Raw genomic sequence first — 10,984 nt, 5'->3', positions numbered from 1 at the left:
AAAAAAAAAAATGCTCACTTTTCCTAGAAAGTGAGGCTATTTTCCAACCGAATGCCTACAAATTATTTTCCTTCCTGATTTTCAATAAGGCTTGGAATTAGGTATTGGGTTATCAGAGTTTCCTAACATCATTTGTTTAGCTCTGTTCCGGGGTATTTACGGAGGATTTAGTTAACATCACTGTCAGCACTGCCAAGAAGTTTTCAGAAAAGTCTTCCCTAGTCACTACGCATCCACACACTAAGAAGGCAGGCTGAAAAAAAAAAAAAAAAAAAACCCAAGCCAATGAAACTCTACTGCTGAACTTCAGCGATGTTTTGGGAAAGAAGGCTGTCTTGTCACTTAAATCACCAACTGTGAGATGCCACCAGAGGCTACCACACGGATTGCCTCACGGTAGGTGAAGGCAACACAGAGCAGAGCACAGCCAAGAGACGGTGATCAAGAGCAAGACGGGCAAGAAGGAGACCCAGTGGAAACCTGTATCCCGCCTACCTGGAGCGAGAGATACCTCTGGGCTTTAATCACATCGCCTTTTTGCTTACCCCAACTTAAGTTCGGTTTCTGCCATTTGCAATGGAGACGGACAATACCATGCAGTAGTGATACCGCAAAGTGCAGAAACCAAAGTGTGGGTCCTGGTTCAGCCACTTTCCAGTCATGAGACCTTAAGCAAGCTGCATAATCTCTCTGCGTTGCCGTTTTCTCGTCAACAAAATGGGGGCAATAATATGGGCTGCTGGAAGCAATGAGTCAATAGCCTTTGCAAAGCACTTGTTAGAGTTACTGCTGTGTTGTTCATGTCCAACAAATGTGAGCTATAACTTTTAATGAACAAACTATAATGAAAACAACCCAATGCCTGCTACCACAAGTTTAAACTTACTACAATATTATTTCATTTTCACTAAGCTTCACTAGCACACGAGGGAAACTTGGCCTTTATGTAGTTTATCAAAAGGAGGCACAGAAATGGACCTAAATATCATTTTTATCCTATTTTCTCATGTTTCTAAAGAATTTGAAATAGCATGGAAAAAATGCTTGTGGTAGCATACTAAGAGAATAAAGACTGCTATAATATAGCCCATGTTCTTTTTGGCGACTATATTCAAAAGAAAAAAGCAAAACAAAATCTTTAAACCTGTGCATCAAAAATCCTGGGAGAAGTTGCAATAAAACAAGAGAATGAGATTGATATTACAATTAATACCTGATATTTAGATTCTTTGTCTTCTATTTTTCTCTGTTTTCCAAGTATGTCAGTGAGCATTGACTATACTTCTGCTTTGAAGTTTTCACTGGCTGTGTGTTCCACAACCACATCATTAGGCTTTTAGAATGTTGGTTTAAGAAATGGAGAATCGCAGACTATTAGATGTGAAAGAAACAACAGAGACCATTTTATGCAACTCTCTCATCTTACAGAATGGAAAAACTTGTCCAAGGTCAAATAGCTAGACACTGGCAACACTGAAATTACTGCCTAACATTCCTACTAATTCAGAAAACTCCTTGAGGGAGATACTGTTGATTGGACCACATCACCTAGGTTAATTCTACTAATCTTTCATGGCCCCATTTAAATATTACTTCCTCCAAAAACCTTTCCCTGGGCATCAACTAGAAGGAATCCTCCCAACTTTTAATTCCCAGAGCACCTGGTTTTTACTTTTATTATGGCAATTCTTATTCTACAAGTGTGTATGTCTTTTTTATTAGTCAATAAGTTCTTTGAAAGAGGATTTGTGTCTTTTTTCCTATCTGTACCTTGAGCATGTGACACCATGCTTTGGCACACAGTAACCACTTGATAAATGGCTACTGAAAAACAGGCTATTGTATTGCTTTAGGACCTATTGAACCCAACTGGCTTAGTTTGGGAATAGGACTGAATTGCATAGACAAAGTCATCATCATAGGATCCTTCCTGGGTATTAGGAAGACGGTAGTCCTAGCCGCATTGCATTATGACTAGTTTTGGCCATAAGACAGTAAGCAGAAGTGACGTGTGTCACTTCCGTGCTCCAACAGTGAAAAGCCCTTGTGAGATCCTTCAGTTATACGTCTCCTTATCTCAGCATCCCAAAAGCCACATGCTAAGAAGAAGGGGCCATAAAAGGAAGCAGTCATCACATGGAGGAGAGCTACACTTCAGAGTCACTGGACTTGGATCAGGCTTTGTAAGAGTGAGAAAGATATCTTTGTTACAGGTCACCAAGATGTGAGGGTTACTTTGTTGTTGCAATATAGTCTAGCTGGATAATAGCCAGACTAAAACGCAGATATTGTGGCAGGGATTGCTGGTGGTAACTCATTATTTCTATATTTCTTACTAACTGAATCTTGGGTAATATGCCTAAGCTGAAAAATTATGTTACATTACATTACATCACATTACATCACATTATATTACGTTATATTATATATCAGCTCAGGGTGGCCAATGGGATATAAGTAAAAGTCATTAATAAGATTTTCAAGAAGTCCTCCCTTATTTCAAGAACTCATATGTAATGACTGGAGCTTCAGCAGCCTTCTTAAATCATAAGGAGTCCTTAAGAGTAGAAGTCACAAACTAAGGGTGGTGGGGCAGAAAGACAGAATGAACCTGGTTTTCTGATGGCACTGTGGAGTTGCTGTACTAAGCAAAGACTGCCCTACCTCTGTGCTTTTGTTTAAGAGAATCACATGCTTATATGTTTAAGCACTGTAGCTAGATCTTTGTTACTAGCAAACAAAAGTAATTCTTAATTGGTGCAGCCCTTATGTCACGTATTCCAAAATAACATCCTTGTACTGAACAGTACGCAAGAAGGTAGCAAAGAAGCACTGTTTAACACCTAACCCAAGTTAGGGAAGAATGGCATTCTATTCCATTTTGCTTTGATCTTCTGAGGAACAGAAAAAAAAATGACCTCTCATTAAATCTTTTATTTTTTTAAATTTATTTTTGGCTGCGTTGGGTCTTCGTCGCTGCGCACGGGCTTTCTCTAGTTGCGATGAGCGGGGGTTACTCTTTGTTGTGGTGAGCGGGCTTCTCATTGCAGTGGCTTCTCTTGTTGCAGAGCACAGGCTCTAGGCGCGTAGGCCTCAGTAGTTGTGGCACGCGGGCTCAGTAGTTGTGGCTTGAAGGCTCTGGAGCGCAGGCTCAGTAGTTGTGGTGCATGGGCTTAGTTGCTCTGCAGCATGTGGGATCTTCCCAGACCAGGGCTCGAACCCGTGTGCCCTGCATTGGCAGGTGGATTCTAAACCACTGTGCCACCAGGGAAGTGCTAAATCTTATATCTTTTTTTAAAATGTTTTTTTCACATTAGCAAATTCTGAAGGAAGCATAATCAAAATTACACTTTCCCAACATAATCATAAGTATCTTAACTGTGAAAATATGTGAAGGATGAGGTTTAGTCAATTTTTTAAATGAAAAAATATTTCAGATGTAAAAATGACTTGATATTTCACATTAATAAGAAAATTTTTAAATGGGAGGCATTCTTCTGGGGGAAGCTGAATTTTGAGAGACTAGAAGAATTTAAGCATTGGAGATTTTAAAAGCTGGTTCAGTGAAGCTTTTTTTTTTTTTTTGCAGTATGCGGGCCTCTCACTGTTGTGGCCTCTCCCGTTGTGGAGCACAGGCTCCAGACGCACAGGCTCAGCGGCCATGGCTCACAGGCCCAGCCGCTCCGCAGCACGTGGGATCTTCCCGGACCGGGGCACGAACCCGTGTACCCTGCATCGGCAGGTGGACTCTCAACCACTGCGCCACCAGGGAAGCCCAGGGAAGCATTTTTTGTTCTTCTTATCGCTAGTGATTCTCTCAGGGACTCATTCACATTTAATAAAGTTTCATTATGTATGTGTCTGCTGTTACTTTAAAAAGAACTGACATAAAAATTACAACTGACTCCAAAGCAAAGACTTAATATTCAGAATCACCAAGAACTTCTTTTCTGCATTTCTTTCTGGACCAAAATGTTAGCTCACTTCATCTCAGCTACACATGCCTCTCAAAATCTGGATTTTTATAAAACAAAACAAAAACAGTTTTTTTAAATTATGCAACCGCTATCCCCATCAAGTTTGCTTATTCAAATTGACACTAAAAACCATAAAATCTGTCCCTCTGGTAATGGGTACAAACTGCATCTTTCTAAGTTCTGTGACTCTGCTTTTTATAAGATTAGGAGACATTCCTCACCCTTCCTGACCAATGGGGAATCTGAAATGGCCAGTATTTCCAACATCAGGCATTTCAGGCCACCTGAACTAGTGACAACTATAAACACAGGGCAAGGAACATGTGCCCAGAAGAAAAGATTTCATTATCTGCCTTTAAATATAGCAGAGCAGAGTATTCCTTTCCAGTGTGAAATTTCTCAGGAAGTCTTTCACCCACCAGTTTTCCTAGAAAACATTGTAATGCATGTGCCCTTTTACACCCTATCTTCCCAGTTGTCCAGAGCTGGGCTTTCAGGATAGAATGGGAGTATGACCAAGCAGCAGTTATTTTAAATCTTCTTTTACTGAATATGACAAAACATCTTTTCAGTTGGAACTGCATTGGTTCTTAAATAATCCTTATTTCAATACAAAGCTTTTTAGACGACAAAGGTTATGAGTGCCAACATTCATCTAAAAATTGGAAAGACTTGGGTGCCCTTAATAGTTTTTACACCCAACACTGGATTGCATAGAAGGGTTAAAAGTTAAGAATAAAAACAGAAAGGCCTGAATTCCACTGACTACAGCTGCTACCAGCTGTGTGAACTTGGGCAAGTTACTAAATCTCTCTTAGCCTCCGTTTCTTCACATGTAACATGGAGGAGATAGTTCCTACCTTACGTGGTTACTGTGAGGGTTGAACAAGACGATGCAAATAAAGCATTGAACACAATGACCAGCACGTAGTAAGCACTCAATAAACATTAGCTATTGCTAAAGTATTCCTCTTTCTCTTTAGCTGACAACTCTGGGAAGAATCACTGAAGGACAAATCCAGAAATTCTTGGAATTAGTGCCAGACACAGATACTAACTGGGGCCTCTGTGGGTTTGGGCCATTCTGAGCAGCAGCACTTGGTCCAAGTGGGTAAGCCAGGCACACAGCCGGCAGATCTGGGCTCTAAGATCCACCCGCAGGAATTTTAAACTACATTTGGCAAACCGATGCCTATTCTGCGTCTACATCTACCATGCCGCCCAGAGTGACTAAATCCTTTACAATAAACTGTTCCAGATTGCAACCTTTTTTCCCCTACCAGGCATGCATAAAAATGAATCCATATGTGTATACGAAGTAGCAGTTCCAAAAATAATGGTGACTTAAAATACTGTGAGACTATGGGAGAGAAGAAATTTTCCTGAAGTAGGATGGTTAGGGAAGCCTTCACTAAGGCAATGAGATTTGATCTGGGTTTTGAAGGATGAATAGGAGTTAGATATGTGGATTAGAGAGAGAGGAGGCCTCGAGTAGAGTAGAGCACGACAAAGCTACAGAGGCAGCAATGAGAAAGTGGGGACAGTGGGCAATGAACAGAGCTGAGCGGCTGTGTAGGGAAATGTGGGGATGGACAGGAGGCCAGCTTGTGATGATATAAAGAGCTGAGGACCACTGAATAAGAAAGGGACCTGATAGGGTCATATTTATCTTTGTGTCCACAGAACAGTGCCTGGCACAGAGCAGTGCTCAGTAAATACCTGTGAGTGGATCAGTGGATTCGGGTTCAAAAGCTTTTGCATTAAAATTTTTCCCTTGGACAACATCCTAAAATTATGTTAAGCACTTCACACAGTATTTCGTGAAAAACTGAGATTCAGAAAACAAGATTTTACGGCTGGTATCATGCTGGTACTCTACGTGAAAGCTTTCACAAGGGCTGGTGTAGAGCCTTGTGCCTCAAAAAACATCTACGTCAGGGTGGCCTGGGCATAGGGTCCAGGGAACCGCATTCTAATTTGCCCAACAAGTCATTCTGATGCTTGCTGGAGCTTAAGAATCACTAGCATAGGGGAAAGGGAAAGGGAAGCTTCTAGATCGCCTACCTTCACTGCTTTTGACCCACTGCAGCAGAAGGCAACCTAAGATGAGTGGTTAAATGTGAGAACCCTGGAGCTGGACTGGCTCGGTTCAAATCCCAGCTCTTACTAGCTACCTGTGCTTGGGCAAGTCATTTCACTTCCAAGGCATTAAATCTCTCCAATATTCCCCTATCTAAAATAGAGGAATAATAATAGTACCACTTCATGGGGTTCCTATGAGGATTATGGGCGTTACCATAACATAGAACAGAGTTTTTCCACTTTGTCTCTGTGACAGTTGGGTAGGATAATTCTTCGTTGTGGACCTGTCCTGTGCATGTAGGACATTTGGCAGCATCCTGGGCCTCTACCCCGTCAATGCTGATGCATCCTCCTCCCACTGGTGACAATCGAAAATGTCCCCAGATATTGCCAAATGTGCTCTGGAGGGCAAAATCACCCTGGATTGAGAACCACCGACATAGAACAGTGCTATCTCCTGAGCATTTGCCAGAAGTGATGTTGATATTTGATGGAACGTCCATTGGCTCCATAATTCTCCCAACAACCCAGAAAGTTAGGTACTATCTCCAGCTTTATAAGGGGTCAGAGGGGTAAATACATGCCTAAATCACTCAGCCAGTGAATTGTGGGGAGGAGCTCCAATCAAGGTCGGCCTGACGGTCAGTCCCCAGCTCTTTCTGAGCTGCTAGTTAATCAGGGCTTCACAAGGCGTCTGATGGGGCAACTGCCCCTGTCACACTTTTCTCTAATGCCAGAAAGAAATCGCAGTCACTGGCACCCTGTATCCGAGCATCACAGGAATGCACCTCTCTCCTACCCTGAATCCTGAAAGTCTGCCATCTGTGGATTTCATCCATGTCAGTCAAGGGGTAAACTCCAGTTCACAGGAACTAACACCTCCCACTCACCTCGCTGTCTGGGTTAGGGCCCTGTTCCATCTGTTACAGGCGGTCACTCCCCACTGCCCGCCCTCCCAGTCCTCTTTGTCTCCTGTGAATGTTCCCTCCTGGGACTGGATGCTTCCACACTTCTGTTTCCGTTACGTAAACACAGGAATGGCATGCAGAGGTGCACTCTATGGGGACGGTTTCTCAAATGAATGAATGGCCTCCTTGTCCATCAAATCTGAGATACATCAGGGTTGGCCTCTGCCTCACTCTGATGTTCTATGAGCTCACGGAAGGTACTACAGGCTTCCAGGGGTTCATCCAACTGGCTTTTCTAAACCTGACCAGCACATGGAAGATTCAGGTGAAGTGTCTGAGTCCTTTAAGCAGGCGTTTCGGCTGAGCTTGTTTAAAGAATGCCCGGCCAATATTGTGCTGAAAAAAATCAGGGAGCACCCAGAACAAATAGTTTTAACTCTCAAGGATACCTTCCCCTTCTAGTTAACTACGTTTCAATCTATTTCCTCATGTACGATTGAAGAGCTCTGGCATTGGTGTCAGATGGATGTGGGCTGGAATCCCTGCCCCACCACTCACTAGCTATGTGACTTTGGAGCAACATGTCTCATGCCTCTGAGCCTCAATTCCCTCATCTGTAAAATGGGAATCTGAATAACTACATCACAGTGTTGTTGTGAGGTTGAAGTGCATGGAAATACCTACAATGTTTGAGACAGTGTCTGGTATACAGCGAGCACTATTATTGGTCATAATGTTTGTATTGTCTTTCACAATCAGAAAGAATTATTTCATTGTAATAGGATGTCAAAATAGAAATGTGCCCAAGGCAAATTTCAAAGGGAGGTACTAGATAAAATGCACACGATGAGTTCAAAAGAGTGTTGCTGTTCACTACCTGCACCACTAAGTTCATTGCTATTATAAGAACCCTAGAGACGTGCTTCACAGGATGCAGAGACAATCTGCAAATGACAGTTGGACTGTGCTGACACTGGGTAGTGGGGAGAAAAAAGGCAGAAGGAGAAGATTACAGACCCAGATTTCACACGGAGCCCAGGCAGCCGGCGAGAGAAAGGTGTGAGGTGTGATTTGTGACCTAGTGCTTCCTGCCACAAAGCTGAGAACCCATTTTCAACAAGCTCTGTGGGCACGGCACCCACAGTCTCCCCTTCTTACCCCCAAACTGGACTCTCAGATGCTGTCGCCTGGAGCTGCAACAGGTAACTTGGTCAATTCTTCCTCTTAGAGCCGGTCTCCTAAAACCTCAGTATTAGAGGTCATGTAGAGTGCAGCCCCTCAGGAGCTGTGAAATAGAAACTTTCAAAAGATAAGCTCATGTTGAACTGCACAACTTGTGTCATTTCATAATTCTAAACTTTCATAACCTGCATTTCCTGGGTGTAGCTGTCATGACAAAAGTGCCAGGTAATTTGCTCAACACGGTGCTAGGAAGGACTCAACAAGGTTCTTAGGTGAACTGAGCCAATCTCTGAAGAATACACCGAGCTTCATTTGGAATCAGTTTAGAAAAGCAGGGGTTGGGCTTCCCCGGTGGCGCAGTGGTTGAGAGTCCGCTTGCCGATGCAGGGGACACGGGTTCGTGCCCCGGTCCGGGAAGATCCCAGTTGCCGCGGAGCGGCTGGGCCCGTGAGCCATGGCCGCTGAGCCTGCGCGTCCGGAGCCTGTGCTCCACAACGGGAGAGGCCACAACAGTGAGAGGCCCGCGTACCACAAAAAAAAAAAAAAGAAAAGAAAAGAAAAGAAAGCAGGGGCTGCCTTTCACGTCCTCGAATATTCCCTTGACTCTCCACCTCCTCCACCTTGCTATCCCCTCCCAGGGTGCCCTACACCCACCTGCCTCGGAGGACCCGCTCCTATTTCCTATAGCTGGGGACACTTGACTATCTCCTATCTTCCATCTCTCTTGTATCTTCAATCAGATTATTTCCCCCATGACCTGGAAAAAGAGCTCAGATCTCCTCTATTCTAAAAGTAAAATTAAGGGGGAAAAAACTACCAGGAAGACTTCCTCAGCCCTACCCTACCCTCAAGTACATCCAATTTCTCATCTTTAATCCTTAATCTTTAATTTTCTCATCTTTAGCCAGTGATTCACGAATGCTGCTGTGTGGACTGGCTTCGTTTGAACCACCTGTGGAAACTCAGTTTCATAGGCACAACCACTAAAGATTTGACTCACAAGGTCTGACGTGGGGCAGAGGAATTTGTATTTTTCAGGTTTCCTCCAAATGATGAGGCTGTTCAGCCAAGTTTTAAAACCACTGGTTTATCCTCACTGTATTTATTTCATCACCACCCACTCCAAACACCCGCCAAGCCGACCTGATCACAACCGGTTTCTCAGGAGTTGGCCATGACTTCTAACCGCCATATGCAGTGGGTTATTCTCAGGGTTCATTCTTGGCTCGTCTGTGGCAGTCAAGGCGGAAACAGGGCTCCATTTTCTTGACATTCTCTTCTCCCCTTTCTGTTGTGAACCTTCTAACAATAGTCTTATCACCGGGGCCATTAGCCCACGTCTTTTGCGACATCCACTTCCTCCTTTCACCCAACACGTGAGCATAAGCAAGACTGAGATGATGGCTTACGGCTGCTCCATCTTTGGAGACCTCATTCAGTCCGATCGCGCTAATGAGGCTTGAATGTGACTTCCGCGTACTCTCTCCAGCTCTGACTGCCCTCTGGAGCTAGACGATCACCTTCATCTCTATTCTCATCCTTCAACTGGGCAAGTCTCAAAGTCATCATTTCCCTAAAACTAATCACCCTTCCAGAAATCCCCGCTGCAGTCAATGGCATCTTTCCTTCAAGAATCTCTCTTCACAACCTTGCAATGTCTCTCACTTTTCTTCCCTTTTCCCCACACACTCATGCTTTTGACTCTCTCTTTGCGATATTCACCAGCATTACTTCTTGCACATCTGCCCTGCACCCGCAGAGCCTTTACCCGAGCCATCTCCCACTGCCTGGCATTCCCTCCCAACTCTCGTCTCCATTTCTCTAACCCCTGGACTTCCTTTAGGTCCCAAGCCAAATGCTACCTCTTTCCTGAAGCTTTTATGTCAGGTCCACTCTAGTACATGGAGATGCCTCCTTCCTCTGACCACCATTAACATGTATATTCCGTTCTACTCAGGTAGCGCTCACCCCTTGCCGCCTGGTAATACTATTTCTCGCTTACATTTTGTCCCTGCCACTGGATTACAAGGGTTTTTGGAGGGCAAAGACTCTGTCCAATATCTCTTTAAACCCCATCTTATAACACTATTCCTACATTTAATAAATGTTATTGACCGCAATTATAGAAACAAAAGCCTTTTGCCCCCTCAAAGCAAGAAGAAGCCTAGTTATTTGCGTGAAAGGTAGAAGGCTAAAGGACTGAATTTCATTCAGCAGCCAGGACAGCTCACGCATCCATCGTCCTGTTGGCAAAATATGCGTAAGTGCTTCTCCCTTTATTCCAGGCTCGTGTGTCCAGCCATCGTGTCCCAGCTCAGCAGAACGGCACCTGGCGTCAAGGCAAACACCCATCCCAGCTGTGTGGGGAAGAACTGAGTCCCAACACATCTTATGGCCCAACTCCTCCTTCCCAGCTGGCTTAATATCCTGGAGGGACCCACCCAGCTGGGCAGATCCTTCTCATTTCCTTTCTCTGCTGTTCTTCATTGATGCCGAGCTGAAGGACTAGGTCCCTGTCATTAATTTAAAACAGGCGAACAAACTCCAGAGAAAGGCATGATTGTGTTCCAGGTGCCTCTAGAGAGGGTCAGAAGAGCAGAGTGAAGGGCAGCTGCTGAATTTTAAGCACTGTCCCAACCACTGGAAACCATTGTCAACTGGTCCAACTGCCTCTAGCATTGTAACATAGCTTCCTTATGAAGAGACCCCGGTGCCGGAAAGCAGGAGTTGGTTTTCCAACAGGATATGTCTGTGCTCCCTCCCACCTCCTCATGACATATCCCTGCACATGGGCAGAAGAACCAAGCAAAGTTAGTGGTTTGTACTGTGGCAGCT

At 44.2% G+C, this 10,984-nt stretch overlaps 1 long non-coding RNA gene across 1 annotated transcript in view; it reads right to left on the bottom strand.

Annotated features, from left to right (window-relative positions):
- The window catches only part of LOC113623164 (uncharacterized), a 205,338-nt gene extending 196,784 nt beyond the window's left edge, over positions 1-8,554 (bottom strand). The window contains exon 1 of the long non-coding RNA XR_003433804.1: positions 8,126-8,554. This is a non-coding gene — a long non-coding RNA (uncharacterized LOC113623164). The remainder of the gene's footprint in view (positions 1-8,125) is intronic.
- Between the last annotated feature and the right edge of the window lie 2,430 nt (positions 8,555-10,984).

This window comes from Aethalodelphis obliquidens, unplaced genomic scaffold, assembly GCF_003676395.1.
Source record: "Aethalodelphis obliquidens isolate GAN/ISIS:26980383/991018 unplaced genomic scaffold, ASM367639v1 scaffold11, whole genome shotgun sequence".
NCBI lineage: Eukaryota > Metazoa > Chordata > Mammalia > Artiodactyla > Delphinidae > Aethalodelphis > Aethalodelphis obliquidens.
The sequence above is the reverse complement of the archived record's forward strand: the minus strand, read 5'-3'. Positions and strand labels throughout refer to the sequence as shown.